This window comes from Nerophis lumbriciformis, linkage group LG12 (assembly GCF_033978685.3).
Source record: "Nerophis lumbriciformis linkage group LG12, RoL_Nlum_v2.1, whole genome shotgun sequence".
NCBI lineage: Eukaryota > Metazoa > Chordata > Actinopteri > Syngnathiformes > Syngnathidae > Nerophis > Nerophis lumbriciformis.
The window spans coordinates 41,385,910-41,403,807 of NC_084559.2; positions in this window are offsets into that span (position 1 = coordinate 41,385,910).

A 17,898-nucleotide genomic window follows, 5' to 3' on the forward strand; every position below is an offset into this window, starting at 1 on the left:
CTGGTGTGGTCTCAGTACAACAGCCAATCAAATTAGATCTACTTTGTTTTCATCACACAGCATTCATCCAATCAAATTGCAGGACAACCAACGAAGAAGACATGTCCAAACCACACGCCAGTGAACAAAAAATGATACCTAAAATAATTTTGTTTGGGTATAAAAATTACGAGGTGATCAACACAAAACGGTTTGCAGTATGCAACACATGCGGTTCGAAAATTACTGATGGAGAGGCAACAACTTCCAACTTCGTCCGGCATTTGAAGTTGCACAAAGAACGGTAAGTTTTGAATGTAAGATAACGTTTATTGTCTAAGTAACGTGACTTTTATTTGCTGTGTAGTTAAATCAGTGAGGCTGTAAACTCACCGCTAACGTTATAACGTTATTGCAAACACGGGAATCTGTTGCAGTTCACTACCTTATTCATACTTTTTGTTCAGTGATTTTTTTTAAGCAGGGTTACGTTAGTCAATATATCACACGTAACGTTAGACGGCGGTCAGCAGCACCGCGTATTTTAGCCACCTAAAAAAAGACAAAAATAGTAAAATAAAGGTCAGTTAAAATGTATACTATATTATGAATATGTGTACCGTTTTAGCTAGCTTTCTGACATACTGTTGGTTGTTTACCTCAGTGGTCCCCAACCACCGGGCCGTGGCCCGGTACTGGTCCGTGGATCGATTGGTATCGGGCCGCACAAGAAATAATTTTTTTTTTCTTTCTTTTTTTAATTAAATCAACATAAAAACACAAGATACACTTACAAGTAGTGCACCAAGCCAAAACAACTCTCTCCCCCCTTTTGTTCTGGGCATTGAACATGAAGACTCTTCCTTCACTGTTCCGAGTGGCCATGAGAGTCTTGGCAGTGCCTGCCTCCAGTGCTCCAGTGGAGCGAGTTTTCAGCCATGGTGGCATCATACTATGCCCCCATCGTGCACAAATGACTGACAGACTCTTGGCTAATTTGGTCTTTTGCAAATGCAATGCAGCATAGGGCCCTGACATATAAAAAGTACAACTTTTTTGTTATGTTCACGTATATGTCATGTTTTTTCAATGTTAACACTTTTGTACAAATAAGTACATTTGCACTTTATTTTTCAATGTGTTTGTTCTGTAAAGGAATGAGTTAATGTTTAAAATGACTGGTTAATAGTGCTATTATAAAGTGCAATGTCAGCACAATTTTCTTTCCTGCAATTTAAAATGCACTTGTTTTAATAAATAAATACAGCGTTTGAAAAGCATACACAATCTGTGTTAATATATTAGTCTGTGGTTAAAAGGACTTGAAAGGACTCGAAACTCAAAATGCAGGACTTAGGACTTGACTTGAGACTTTCCAGTCTTGACTTTGGACTTGACTCGGGGCTTGCCTGTCTTGACTCGGGACTTGACTCGGACTTGAGGGCAAAGACTTGAGACTTACTTGTGACTTGCAAAACAATGACTTGGTCCCACCTCTGGCCAAAAGTGTCTGATCTAAGTCCTATTCTGGGATTGAAGTTCTGCCACTTCCCCACTAGATAGAGGAGCTCCATTAATGCAATGACACTGAATATGAGACGAAAAAATTTCATTAGGACGCAATTCAATTTGCATGATCTATTTTAACATCAGTGAAATAACAACTGATAGATTGCAATTAAAAATCTATAAAGTTGGTTGACTGCTTCATTGATCATCATTCTCTCACGAGTCTTCTGTTGTTGACAACCTTTGAGACACTTGCAGCTCTCCAGGTGCTGGTGTGTGCGAGTGACAGAAAGAAAAGCTCTGACTCGCTTTTTCAGAAATATTGTTGGCACAACCTGTTTGTTTGGGGGTAGGGGGGAGTATAAATCTCTAGACCCCTAATGTAAGACTTGTCTTGTTTGCCAATATGGTACATACTGAAGTAGTACGTATATGATTGGAGAGAAGTGTCTTTTTTTTTTTACAACCAAACAAAACATGGATTATAAAAACAGAAGTATATTTGAAAACCGCTATTTGTTAACAAGAAACAAAAATAATGGTTCTTAAATTTAAAAAAATATATGTACTTTCAGACAAAATATGGTTTGATGCAGATTATTTTTTGTGGTACAATTTTTTTCCTCCAAATATTTTGGCTGCATATCTTTTTTTGGGGATTAAAAATCCCTTTTTTTGTTACAACTGAACTTCGATCAAGTGGGCGGGGCTTCCTCTGAACGATATGTTAGCAGCCTTTTGATTGGTCTGTATCACCTACCGCTCGTCTTTTGAATGTTCCTTCCACATGTGTCAGCAGTCACGCCCATGTGACACGTCATCGTTCCAGACTGACCAATCAAAAAGGCTTCTAACAAATTGTTCGGACAAGGCCCCACCCACAAGACTGAAATTCAGTCGTCACCAAAAAAAAATACGACCAAAATATTATTTGCAAACAAAGAAGATTTGTAAACAAACAAAAAAAAAAGATTTGCAAACAAAATGAAAATAATTAAAATAAAAAATCAAATTCATTGTTTTTGTTTGGAAATATTATTTTTGTTTGCAAATCTTTTTTATTTTATGGCTGCTGATAAATGTGTGTCTTTCTACGCATTGGTTGCGTAAAAAAAGGATGAGCAAACAAAAAAGATTTGCAAACAAAAACAAATATGTGCAAACAAAAAATGACAACCAAAAAAGATTTATTAACAAAAAATTATATGCGAACAAAAATATTTGCAAACAAAAATATTTGCAAACGAAAATATTTGTAAACAACAAAAATATTTGCAAAGAAAACATTTTCAAACCTATAAATATTTGTGAACAAGAAAAATTGCAAACAAAAATATTTGCACACTAAAATATTTGTAAACAACACAAATTGCAAACAAAAATATTTGCACACTAAAATATTTGTAAACAACAAACATTGCAAACAAAAAAGATTTGCAAACAAAAACAAATATGTGCAAACAAAAAATGACAACCAAAAAAGATTTATTAACAAAAAATTATATGCGAACAAAAATATTTGCAAACAAAAATATTTGCAAACGAAAATATTTGTAAACAACAAAAATATTTGCAAAGAAAACATTTTCAAACCTATAAATATTTGTGAACAAGAAAAATTGCAAACAAAAATATTTGCACACTAAAATATTTGTAAACAACACAAATTGCAAACAAAAATATTTGCACACTAAAATATTTGTAAACAACAAACATTGCAAACAAAAAATATTTTCAAATAAAGAAAATATTTGCAAACAAAAATATTTGTTAAAACAAAATGTTTTGCATCCAAAAATAAAGTTGCAAGCAAAAACATTTGCATACAAAAAACATTTGGAAAAAAAACATTTACAAAAAAAATCAAATCTATTGTAACCCAAAAAAATATGTGCAACCAAAACTTGTTTTTGCTTGCAAACTTTTATTAGATTACAATTAAATTTTATGGTAACACTTTTTTTTTACTTGGTTGCTTTAAATGTCACCAACATCTCTCCATGCATTATGTCACAGGGCTGGTTACTGTAGGGCCACAATAAATACAGTACATATGTTCCCCGATGCAAAAGTATATTTGGCAGTGTGTACTTGAGGGAGGATGATCTTGATGGATGTAAGTAAACAGTCTTGTAGAAATGATGACTTCCTACTTCCACACGGTTACTTTGGAGTATTTACAACCCTCATCAAATATGCATCTGCCTTGCAGCCCTGCTCAGATCAAATGTATTCCTCCAACAGTGATGGATGGATGCTGTACATCACCGTGGTAACTCATGTGCTCTCCTTTAACCATGAAGGATTTGGTCTTCTTCTTAGCCTCACTATTGTCTTTCTCTCTTATTTCTGGACGTCCGTCATTTCCCCCTTTCCAGTTTTTTGGGCATTGACAGGTTGTTTTCCTCTGCGTGTTGAAGCAGCTGCTTCTAATGAACCCAGCAAGGACATTTGTTGATCCAATCTGCCAGACTGCGCTTGTGCCTTCTTCACAATTGACAGCTGATTTACATTCTACCTCGTTTCTTCTCTCACTTTGGATTTCACATGTTTTCCTTGGCTGAGTCACAAGTACGCAAAGTGTGATGAACACTGCTGAACGTGCATATGTCTTCTGTACGTAGGAAAGATGAGTCATAGCAATGACTCTCTAAACTGGAGAGTCAGATATTTCATCGCCATTAATCGTGTTTCGTCCATAGTTAACTCATATATATACAGAGGTGGGTAGAGTAGCCAGAAACTGTACTCAAGTAAGAGTACTGTTACTTTAGAGTTTTATTACTCAAGTAAAAGTAAGGAGTAGTCACCCAAATATTTACTTGAGTAAAAGTAAAAAGTATGTTGTGAAAAAACTACTCAAGTCCTGAGTAACTGATGAGTAACCTGTTCGTTTAATGATGACGGCAACAAATAATGCACAAAAACATAAAAATAGCAATGAACAAATTCAGAGCCAGGAATATCTCTTAAGCAACTAAAACAATAATATATTAAATAATAATACATTAAAATAAATAAAAAAATTAAGGCAAATTGAGCCACAATAACTTAACAGCACCATAGGCTCAGTAGGCAGAGATTACAAAGGAAAATAACAAGTTAGCCTTTACGCAAACCATAAACTGATAGGTATGGGTGGTACCTGAGAACACACTGTGCACTTCTGATTGGTGTTTGTATGCATGCGTGAGTGTGTGTGCGACTGTGCGTGTGTGTGTGTGTGTCTCTGTTTGTCTGTCTATGAGGCTGTAGTGCTTTAATAAATGTCCCCACACGATGTACAAACCCCGTTTCCATATGAGTTGGGAAATTGTTACAGATGTAAATATAAACGGAATACAATGATTTCCAAATAATTTCCAATCCATACTCAGTTGAATATGCTACAAAGACAACATATTTGATGTTCAAACTGATAAACTATTTTTTTGTTGCAAATAATCATTAACTTTAGAATTTGATACCAGCAACACGTGACAAAGAAGTTGGGAAAGGTGGCAATAAATACTGATAAAGTTGAGGAATGCTCATCAAACACTTATTTGGAACATCCCACAGGTGTGCAGGCTAATTGGGAACAGGTGGGTGCCATGATTGGGTATAAAAACAGCTTCCCAAAAAATGCTCAGTCTTTCACAAGAAAGGACTGGGGCGAGGTACACCCCTTTGTCCACAACTGCGTGAGCAAATAGTCAAACAGTTTAAGAACAACGTTTCTCAAAGTGCAATTGCAAGAAATTTAGGGATATCAACATCTACGGTCCATAATATCATCAAAAGGTTCAGAGAATCTGGAGAAATCACTCCACGTAAGCGGCATGGCCGGAAACCAACATTGAATGACCGTGACCTTCGATCCCTCAGACGGCACTGTATCAAAAACCGACATCAATCTCTAAAGGATATCACCACATGGGCTCAGGAACACTTCAGAAAACCACTGTCACTAAATACAGTTTGTCGTTACATCTGTAAGTGCAAGTTAAAGCTCTACTATGCAAAGCGAAAGCCATTCATCAACAACATCCAGAAACGCCGCCGGCTTCTCTGGGCCCGAGATCATCTAAGATGGACTCATGCAAAGTGGAAAAGTGTTCTGTGGTCTGACGAGTCCACATTTCAAATTGTTTTTGGAAATATTCGACATCGTGTCATCCGGACCAAAGGGGAAACGAACCATCCAGACTGTTATCGACGCAAAGTTCAAAAGCCAGCATCTGTGATGGTATGGGGGTGCATTAGTGCCCAAGGCATGGGTAACTTACACATCTGTGAAGGCACCATTAATGCTGAAAGGTACATACAGATTTTGGAACAACATATGCTGCCATCTAAGCGCCATCTTTTTCATGGACGCCATTGCTTATTTCAGCAAGACAATGCCCAGCCACATTCAGCAAGTGTTACAACAGCGTGGCTTCGTAAAAAAAGAGTGCGGGTACATTCCTGGCCTGCCTGCAGTCCAGACCTGTCCCCCATCGAAAATGTGTGGCGCATTATGAAGCGTAAAATACGACAGCGGAGACCCCGGACTGTTGAACGACTGAAGCTCTACATAAAACAAGAATGGGAAAGAATTCCACTTTCAAAGCTTCAACAATTAGTTTCCTCAGTTCCCAATCGTTTATTGAGTGTTGTTAAAAGAAAAGGTGATGTAACACAGTGGTGAACATGCCCTTTCCCAACTACTTTGGCACGTGTTGCAGCCATGAAATTCTAAGTTAATTATTATTTGCAAAAAAAAAAAATTAAGTTTATGAGTTTGAACATCAAATATCAATCAATCAATCAATGTTTATTTATATAGCCCTAAATCACAAGTGTCTCAAAGGGCTGCACAAGCCACAACGACATCCTCGGTACAGAACCCACATAAGGGCAAGGAAAAACTCACCCCAGTGGGACGTCGATGTAAATGACTATGAGAAACCTTGGAGAGGACCGCATATGTGGGTAACCCCCCCCCCCCCCCCCCCCCCCCCCCCCTCTAGGGAGACCGAATGCAATGGATGTCGAGTGGGTCTAACATAATATTGTGAGAGTACAGTCCATAGTGGATCCTGCATAACAGTAAGAGTCCAGTCCACAGTGGGGTCAGCAGGAAACCATCCCGAGCGGAGACAGGTCAGCAGCGCAGAGATGTTCCCAACCGATATACAGGCGAGCGGTCCACCCCGGGTCCCGACGCCGGACAGCCAGCACCCCATCCATGGCCACCGGACCTGAGTGTCTCCCCTTCCACAAGGGGTAGGGGGGAGCAGAGGAGAAAAGAAAAGAAACGGCAGATCAACTGGTCTAAAAAAAGAGGGGGCTATTCAAAGGCTAGAGTATACAAATGAGATTTGAGATGGGACTTAAATGTTTCTACTGAGGTAGCATCTCTAACTGTTACCGGGAGGGCATTCCATAGTACTGGAGCCCGAATAGAAAACGCTATTAAGACACACCTCCAGCTGACTACAATCCGGCGTGTTGGTCAGCTTTAGGGGCATGTAGAGTTGGGTGTCATCAGCATAACAATGAAAGCTAACACCGTATTTGCGTATGATGTCGCCTAGCGGCAGCATGTACCAAGAACCAAACCCTGGGGGACTCCGCACGTTACCTTAACTGAGGTCACATTGTTATGGGAGACGCACTGCATCCTGTCAGTAAGATAAGAGTTAAACCACGACAAGGCTAAGTCTGACATACCAATACGTGTTTTGATACGCTCTAATAAAATGTTATGATCGACGGTTTCGAAAGCAGCGCTAAGATCAAGAAGCAGCAACATAGATGACGCATCAGAATCCATCGTTAGCAGTAGGTCATTCGTCATTTTTGCGAGGGCTGTCTCCGTAGAGTGATTTGCCCTGAAACCGGACTGAAAAGGTTCACAGAGATTGTTAGACACTAAGTGTTCATATAGCTGCTGTGCGACAATTTTTTCGAGGATTTTTGAGATAAACGGAAGGTGGGACACCGGCCGGTAGTTTACCATGAGGTCAGGATCGAGGTTAGGTCTTTTGAGCAGAGGATGAATAACCGCTTTTTTGAATGCTAGGGGAACAGTGCCAGAGGAAAGTGATAAGTTTATAATATTTAGCACTGATGGACCTAATAAAACAAAAAGCTCCTTGATAAGTTTCCCAGGAAATGGGTCAAGTAAACATGTTGTTTGTTTTGTCCCCTTAACACATCTTAACAATTCCTCTAATGTTATTTCATCAAAGAGAGAGAAACTATTTTGGAGGGCGGTATCCGTCGTAGATACAGTTGTATCTGTGTTAATAGAACCCAGTTGTAGCTGCGATGCATTGTCTTTAATCTCCTTTCTAATGAGTTCAATTTTCTTATTAAAGAAATTCATTAAATCATCTGCTAAGTGGGTGGAGCTACTGGGAGGAGTCCCTTGTTGGGTTAGCGATGCTACTGTACTAAACAAAAATTTCGGATCATTTTTGTTGAGGTGGATGAGATTTGAGTAATATTTAGCTTTAGCTAAGGTAAGCATGTGTTTATAAGTTATTAAACTATCACTCCATGCTTGATGGAAAACCTCAAGTTTAGTAGCACGCCATTTGCGTTCCAGCTTTCTACACGATAATTTATGGGCTCTAGTTTCTTCTGTAAACCATGGGGTGCGCCTTTTAGGGGCTCTTTTTAGCTTTAGCGGTGCTATACTATCAATGGTGTCGCGCAGGGCATCGTTAAAGTTGTTAGTGAGGTTATCAATACAGCCGACATAATTTGGGAATGGTGCCATTACCGAAGGCAGTAGGCCAGCAAGAGTCATCCTTGTGGCAGCATTAATGTTGCGGCTGCTATAGTAGTTATTATTATTATTGGTTTGTTGACAATGAGTCAGAACTTCGAATTTTATAAGGTAATGATCGGACATTACTTTAGTATACGGGAGTATCGTAACTTTGGAGGTGGTGACACCCCTGACCAGCACTAGATCTATCGTATTACCGTTGCCGATGCGTAGGTTCATTTATTATTTGTGTAAGACCACAGCTATCAATTATTGTCATGTCTGTGTAATCATGTTTTGTTTTAAGTCATGTTTTGTTTAGTTTCTGGATTTTCACTCCCTTGTCTTGTTTGCATGATTACCCATTAGTTTCACCTGTTCCACGTTTGGACTCATTGTGCACTCTTGTTTGTCACCATAGCAACCATTAGTTTTCACCTGTCACGTCACGCACCTGTTTCACGTCTTGAGTCACGCACCTGTTTTCGTTAATCATGTCTGTAGTATTTAAGTTCAGTGTTTTTCAGTTTGTCTTTCTGACAACCCACCCCACAATTATGCTCGACACATTTCTAACTCCTTTTCATGTCCATCGTTTACGCTGCTCCTTTTTTGTCCATGCCAAGTAAGTTTTCTTTATTCAAGCCATAGTTTGCAAGTTTTGTTTAATTGTTCATAGTTTCTGCCTTTGTGCAAGTTTTGTGTTTATAGTCAAGTTTTGTACTTCCGCCCTTGTGCGCGCTTTTCGTTTATTCCTTTTTTTTTGATAGTATTAATAAATCATGTACCTTCATTCTCGTCTCGCCCGAGCCAACTTTCCGTTGCATCCCGGAAAAGCACACACCCAAGACCAAGTCCTGACAATTATAGTCTGGAGCGCCATGCACTGAGGGTCCGATGGGGTATTCATATGGATATTAAAGTCCCCCATTATGATTATATTGTCGGCGTGCGTCACTAAATCAGCAACGAACTCTGAAAATTCACTGATGAAGTCCGAATTGGGTCCTGGGGGGCGGTAGATAACAGCCAGGTGGAGAGGCAGCGGTGTGACAAACCTCATAGTAAGCACCTCAAACGAGTCATATTTATTATTTAGGTTAAGGGTAAGGTTAAAGTTTTTGTTGTATATGAGTGCGACTCCCCCACCCCTTTTAATGGGACGGGCAATATGCGCTCCCGCATAGCCAGGAGGAGACGCCTCACCCAGCGCAAAGAAATCGTCTGGTTTGAGCCAGGTCTCGGCGAGACCAATGACGTCAAGATTATTGTCTCTAATGACCTCATTAACTAATAACGTTTTGGAAGATAATGATCTTATGTTTAAGAAGCCCATATTATAGGTAGTGCGCTGTTTTGAGGAGTTTTTGTTGAAATTATCCGTAGTAGCAATATTAATAATGTTGCGTTTATTATGTGTAGTGCACTTTAAATAATTTCGACCATATCTAGGAATTGATATGACGGGAATTTTCCGATTGTTTGCTTGATGTTGTGATAAACTGAACGCATCATAACTTGCCACCTCAGTAGAGTGCATGTCTACTTCTGACACAGAAAAAACATATTTTGAGTTGTGTATTGTTCTAAAATAGTTGCTATGTGTGCAGGTATTATCCAGCCTGGCGCTGGCTAGTTCTATTTTAACTGACTTCTCACCCGGACTAGCGCTTCTTTGAGGATTAGCCTTTCGCTTTGTTGTTAGCCCCGCTCGGCATCCCCGCTTCTGCTTCCGCTCACACCGCTTACGTGTCTTCCGTTGACGGTCCCCGCTGGCACTTAACTCCGCTGCTTCAGAGGCCGCTGGATGTAGCCGGCGAAGTATTCCTATGCTAGCGAGGAGGTCCAAAGTACACGCATCTTTCAGCCTATAACGGCCCGATCTATCCACATCCAGAATCGTCTGTCAGTTGTATGTGATCACGAAGTGTCCACGCTGTGAGCCAGCCATGAAATAGACAGAATTGACGGGTATTTTTGCCAAATCGCTCTACACTTCCAAGAGCGTCTGCAAGCCGCTGCCATCAGGGCGCCGCCATCTTGTCATCAAAATATCTTGTCTTTGTAGTGCATTCAATTGAATATGGGTTGAAAAGGATTTGCAAATCATTGTATTCCGTTTATATTTACATCTAACACAATTTCCCAACTCATATGGAAACAGGGTTTGTATATATACATATATATATACAGTGTATATATATACAGGTAAAAGCCAGTAAATTAGAATATTTTGAAAAACTTGATTTATTTCAGTAATTGCATTCAAAAGGTGTAACTTGTACATTACATTTATTCATTGCACACAGACTGATGCATTCAAATGTTTATTTCATTTAATTTTGATGATTTGAAGTGGCAACAAATGAAAATCCAAAATTCCGTGTGTCACAAAATTAGAATATTACTTAAGGCTAATACAAAAAAGGGATTTTTAGAAATGTTGGCCAACTGAAAAGTATGAAAATGAAAAATATGAGCATGTACAATACTCAATACTTGGTTGGAGCTCCTTTTGCCTCAATTACTGCGTTAATGCGGCGTGGCATGGAGTCGATGAGTTTCTGGCACTGCTCAGGTGTTATGAGAGCCCAGGTTGCTCTGATAGTGGCCTTCAACTCTTCTGCGTTTTTGGGTCTGGCATTCTGCATCTTCCTTTTCACAATACCCCACAGATTTTCTATGGGGCTAAGGTCAGGGGAGTTGGCGGGCCAATTTAGAACAGAAATACCATGGTCCGTAAACCAGGCACGGGTAGATTTTGCGCTGTGTGCAGGCGCCAAGTCCTGTTGGAACTTGAAATCTCCATCTCCATAGAGCAGGTCAGCAGCAGGAAGCATGAAGTGCTCTAAAACTTGCTGGTAGACGGCTGCGTTGACCCTGGATCTCAGGAAACAGAGTGGACCGACACCAGCAGATGACATGGCACCCCAAACCATCACTGATGGTGGAAACTTTACACTAGACTTCAGGCAACGTGGATCCTGTGCCTCTCCTGTCTTCCTCCAGACTCTGGGACCTCGATTTCCAAAGGAAATGCAAAATTTGCATGGTTGGGTGATGGTTTGGGGTGCCATGTCATCTGCTGGTGTCGGTCCACTCTGTTTCCTGAGATCCAGGGTCAACGCAGCCGTCTACCAGCAAGTTTTAGAGCACTTCATGCTTCCTGCTGCTGACCTGCTCTATGGAGATGGAGATTTCAAGTTCCAACAGGACTTGGCGCCTGCACACAGCGCAAAATCTACCCGTGCCTGGTTTACGGACCATGGTATTTCTGTTCTAAATTGGCCCGCCAACTCCCCTGACCTTAGCCCCATAGAAAATCTGTGGGGTATTGTGAAAAGGAAGATGCAGAATGCCAGACCCAAAAACGCAGAAGAGTTGAAGGCCACTATCAGAGCAACCTGGGCTCTCATAACACCTGAGCAGTGCCAGAAACTCATCGACTCCATGCCACGCCGCATTAACGCAGTAATTGAGGCAAAAGGAGCTCCAACCAAGTATTGAGTATTGTACATGCTCATATTTTTCATTTTCATACTTTTCAGTTGGCCAACATTTCTAAAAATCCCTTTTTTGTATTAGCCTTAAGTAATATTCTAATTTTGTGACACACGGAATTTTGGATTTTCATTTGTTGCCACTTCAAATCATCAAAATTAAATGAAATAAACATTTGAATGCATCAGTCTGTGTGCAATGAATAAATATAATGTACAAGTTACACCTTTTGAATGCAATTACTGAAATAAATGAAGTTTTTCAAAATATTCTAATTTACTGGCTTTTACCTGTGTGTATATATATATATATATATATATATATATATATATATCAGTGACGTGCGGTGAGGTTCATGGCTGGTGAGCAGAGGTGGGTAGTAACGCGCTACATTTACTCCGTTACATCTACTTGAGTAACTTTTGGGATAAATTGTACTTCTAAGAGTAGTTTTAATGCAACATACTTTTACTTTTACTTGAGTATATTTATAGAGAAGAAACGCTACTTTTACTCCGCTACTTTTATCTACATTCAGCTCGCTACTAATTTTTATCGATCTGTTAATGCACGCTTTGTTTGTTTAGGTCTGTCAGACAGACCTTCAAAGTGCCTGCGTTACTGGTGACGTTTCACTCCGTTCCACCAATAAAGTGCAGTCAGTAGTGACGTTTGACTCCGTTCCACCAATCAGATGCAGTCACTGGTGACGTTGGACCAATCAAACAGAGCCAGGCGGTCACATGACCTGACTTAAACAAGTTGAAAAACTTATTGGGGTGTTACCATTTAGTGGTCAATTGTACGGAATATGTACTGTACTGTGCAATCTACTAATACAAGTTTCAATCAATCAATCAAAAGTGTGTAGGAAAAAAGACACTTTTTTATTTCAAACGTACATCCCGTCACAAGCCTAAAGACTGACTGCACAGTTCCTGTCTTCACAATAAAAGTGCCGCTCCATCGCGCCTGCGCTTTCAAAATAATAGTCTCCGAAAGCCAGCGCAAACAAGCTAGCAAGCTACGGAATTTGCCGCCAATGTATTTCTTGTAAAGTGTGTGAAAACGAATATGGAAGCTGGACAAATAAGATACCAGAAACCAACCACTTTCATGTGGTATTAGACAGAAAGGAGGAACTTTTTTTCTCCTGCATTTGAAAACGTGGACGTTAAGCACTGCTGTCTGATTACAATCAATGCAAGTCATCAGAATCAGGTAATACACCAACTTATATTCTTGTCTTCATGAAAGAAAGGAATCTATATGTGTTAAACATGCATGTATATTCATTAAAACACCTTTAACATGTAAACAAAAACGGCAAAATAAATAAATATAAATGATATACTGTATATATCAATGTATGTGTATATATGTATATATATATATATATATATATATATATATATATATATATATATATATATATATATATATATATATATATATATATATATATATATATATATATGATATGTGTGTGTATGTTACTCATCAGTTACTCAGTACTTGAGTAGTTTTTTCACAACATACTTTTTACTTTTACTCAAGTAAATATTTGGGTGACTACTCATTACTTTTACTTGAGTAATAAATCTCTAAAGTAACAGTACTCTTACTTGAGTACAATTTCTGGCTACTCTACCCACCTCTGCTGGTGAGGCACTGACTTCATCACAGTCAGATTTACAAACATATGAACCCTAAAGAGTATCTTATTCACCATTTGATTGGCAGCAGTTAACGGGTTATGTTTAAAAGCTCATACCAGCATTCTTCCCTGTTTGGCACTCAGCTTCAAGGGTTGGAATTGGGGGTTAAATCACCAAAAATGATTCCCGGGCGTGGCGCCGCTGCTGCCCACTGCTCCCCTCACCTCCCAGGGGGTGATCAAGGGGATGGGTCAAATGCAGACGACAAATTTCATTACACCTAGTGTGTGTGTGACAATCGTTGGTACTTTAACTTAACTTTAACTTTACACATACAAACTGTAGCACACAAAAAAGCACATTTAATAAAAAAAACGTTATTATGGTCTTACCTTTACTTATAAATGAAGTCCATGCGCCGCAACTAAAGCCCTCACTTAAACTTTCCACGTGCAAGATTGAATCTATTTAAAAAAGTGTAACCGAGGGTTTATAAATGTCGCCTATACTGTATGAAACTACAAAATAACAAACACGGAGGCTCCAGTTTACACGAGGACCACTTTATTTACATTCTTTCAAAAACCTCCGCTCCACTGTGTCATCCCTTCCGCTCTTAGCGCCTTCAAAATAAGAGCTCAAGGCATATACTGTATAACAGCGCATAACAGGAACTTAACATCACAAAGAGGAAAGCCCATGAAAATAGGTTACAAAAGTTATTCAATAAGAAGCCAAAAAGTGCAAAAACAATAATGTTCGTGTTGGAGGAGTTGTGAATTAGATACACCTGCAGTCTGCAGGTGTACCTAATGTTGTGGCGCTGCAGTCATTCACAACTCCTCCAACACAAACATTATTGTTTTTGCACTTTTTGGCTTCTTATAAAATAACCTTTTTAAATAGATTCAATCTTGCACATGGAAAGTTTAAGTGTGGGATTTAGTTGATATAACAATTCTACGGCGGGGGTGCAGGAGGCGGGATTATTGGAGCCTCAGCCAGTGCGTCTTTTGCAGCCGTTATATGATCGCTCAGCACAAGAAATACGTTACACACATACAGTTGTTGACAAAATACACTGTACATTATATACCTCAGCTAACTAAACTATGGAAATGTATAATATAATTCATATAGCAATACGGTCTCACTGCACAGCAGGCCAGCAGTTAGCCGAGTCCGCAATCCATGGTGAGGCACAACTGAGTGACGTGCCTCAACTGGCTGCTGTTCACCGCACCGTCTCTTCTCAGTATTTGAACTGCAAATGTGAAAATTCGGCGATTTTGAATAAAAATGATCTAAAACTGGTGAAGTTAAATGGAAAATAACTTTATAGTATAATCACTGAATACATATAACAATTTAATTAAATTTTTTTTCTTTTTACATTTTTTTTCTTTCAATGATGGCCGGTGAGGCCCCGCCTCACCTGCCTCTAGTGACTGCACGCCACTGATTATATATATGTATATATATATATATATATATATATATATATATATATATATATATATATATATATATATATATATATATATACATACACACATACACATATCTGTACACATATATATATATATATATATATATATGTATATATATGTGTATATGTATATATATGTATATATATATGTGTATATATATGTATATACATATGTATGTGTATGTATATATATATATATATATATGTGTATATATACAGTATGTATATACATATGTATGTATATATACGTATGTATGTATATGTATACGTATATACACATACATATATATATATATATATATATATATATATATATACACACATATATATATATATACACATACCGTATTTTCCGCACTATAAGGCGCACCGGATTATTAGCCGCACCTTCTATGAATTACATATTTCATAATTTTGTCCACCAATAAGCCGCCCCGGACTAAAAGCCGCGCCTACGCTGCGCTAAAGTGAATGTCAAAAAAACGCTGCGCTAAAGTGAATGTCAAAAAAACAGTCAGATAGTTCAGTCAAACTTTAATAATATATTGAAAACCAGCGTTCTAACAACTCTGTCCCAAAATGTACGCAAATGTGCAATCACAAACATAGTAAAATTCAAAATGGTGTAGAGCAATAAATAGCAACATAATGTTGCTCGAACGTTAATGTCACAACACACAAAATAAACATAGCGCTCACCTTCTGAAGTTATTCTTCATTCGTAAATCCTTCGAATTCTTCGTCTTCGGTGTCCGAATTGAAAAGTTGTGCAAGCGTGGTATCCAAAATGGCCGGTTCCGTCTCGTAGAAGTCATCGGGAGTCAGTGTCGCTGTTGTTCTGTGAATCCTGCCTTCCGGAAAGCTCGGACCACAGTTGTGACCGAAATATCTGCCCAGGCATTTACGATCCACTGGCAGATGTTGGCGTATGTCGTCCGAGGCTGTCTGCCCGTCTTAGTGAAGGTGTGTTCGCCTTCGGAGCTGTGTGAAAAAAGCCACCCGGCATCTTCGCGTAAACTTCCCTTAACCACTCGCTCATCTTTTCTTCATCCATCCATCCCTTCGAGTTAGCTTTTATGATGACGCCGGCTGGAAAGGTCTCTTTTGGCAAGGTCTTCCTTTTGAATATCACCATGAGTGGAAGTTAGCATGGCAAGCTAGAACCACAGTGAAGGATGACTTCTCATTCCCTGTGGAGCGAATATTCACCGTACGTGCTCCCGTTCCACAGTGCGGTTCAGTTGCTGTGAAATACGGTAGTAATCCGTGTGCGGATGGAGAGATTGCGTCTTTTTATGAACCAGATCGTTTAGTAGGAGCCATTTTGTGGTCTTTACAGATGTAAACAGGAAATGAAACGTACGGTGATATCCGCGCGTTTTTTCTTCTTCTTCCGGGGGCGGGTGAAGCGCTTCCTGTTCTATGGGGGCGGGTGCTTTCCTTGGCGGTTGCTTGCGTAGAAGAAGAAGCGCTTCCTGTTCTACCGGGAAAAAAGATGGCGGCTGTTTACCGAAGTTGCGAGATCGAAACTTTATGAAAATTAATCGTAATAAAGCGCACCGGGTTATAAGGCGCACTGTTAGCTTTTGAGAAAATTTGTGTTTTTTAGGTGCGCCTTATGGTGCGGAAAATACGGTACATGTATATATGTGTATATATATATATATATATATATATACTTGTGTGTGCGTGCAGAAGCCGCACATATTATGTGACTGGACCAGCACTCGTTGGACTGGATGAAAAGCGGACATGACGATTTTCGGGAGGGGCACTGAAATTTGGGAGTCTCCCGGGAGGGTTGGCAAGTATGAGAATTAGTGGTGAATGCGGTGTTATTGCGGCACCGCCGCTGTATATAACCGGAAGGCCAGCTCTAGTGTTAATTTGATATCGCCTCAAGGGCCAAGTTAAATTACACGGCGGGCCAATTTTGGCCCGCGGGCCAGAGTTTGACACCCATACTGTACATCAAGCAAGAATGGGAAATAATTCCCAAACTAATTGGGAACAGGTGGGTGCCATGATTGGGTATAAAAGCAGCTTCCATGAAATGCTCAGTCATTCACAAACAAGGATGTGGCGAGGGTCACCACTTTGTGAACAAATGCGTGAGCAAATTGTTGAACAGTTTAAGAACAACATTTCTCAACCAGCTATTGCAAGGAATTTAGGGATTTCATCATCGACGGTCCGTAATATCATCAAAAGGTTCAGAGAATCTGCTGAAAGGTACATACAGGTTTTGGAGCAACATATGTTGCCATCCAAGCAAGGTCATTTTATGCTTATTTCAGCAAGACAATGCCAAGCAACGTGTTACAACAGCGTGGCTTCATAGTAAAAGAGTGCGGGTACTAGACTGGCCTGCCTGTAGTCCAGACTTGTCTTCTATTGAAAATGTGTGTTGCCTAAAATACCACAACGGAGACCCTGGACTGTTGAACAATTTAATCTTTACATCAAACAAGAATGGTAAAGAATTTCACCTGAAAAGCTTCAAAAATTGGTCTCCTCAGTTCCCAAACGTTTACTGAATGTTGTTAAAAGGAAAGGCCATGTAACACAGTGGTAAAAATTCCCCCATGCCAACTTTTGTGCGATGTGTTGCCGCCATTAAATTCTAAGTTAATGATTATTTGCAAAAAACAAAAAAAAGGATTTTTATCTTGTCTTTGCAGTCTATTCAATTGAGTATAAGTTGAAAAGGACTTGCAAATCATTGTTTTCTGTTTTTATTTACCATTTACACAACCTGCCAACTTCACTGGTTTTGGGCTATGTAACACAGAACACATTATTACATTTTCCCAGTGTAGATTTCCCAATTTGGTTTCCATTAAATTTAGGTCAAATCAACATTGATAGAATCCAATATTTTGTTGTTTTTCTTTTTTGTTAGGTTAACATTTTGGATGTGGAACATACGTTTCATCGAGATCTAATCTTGATTATGCATTAGCAGCTAATATTTACTCAAATGTATGTCAAATGTAATCATATTCACTATATCTGTAATG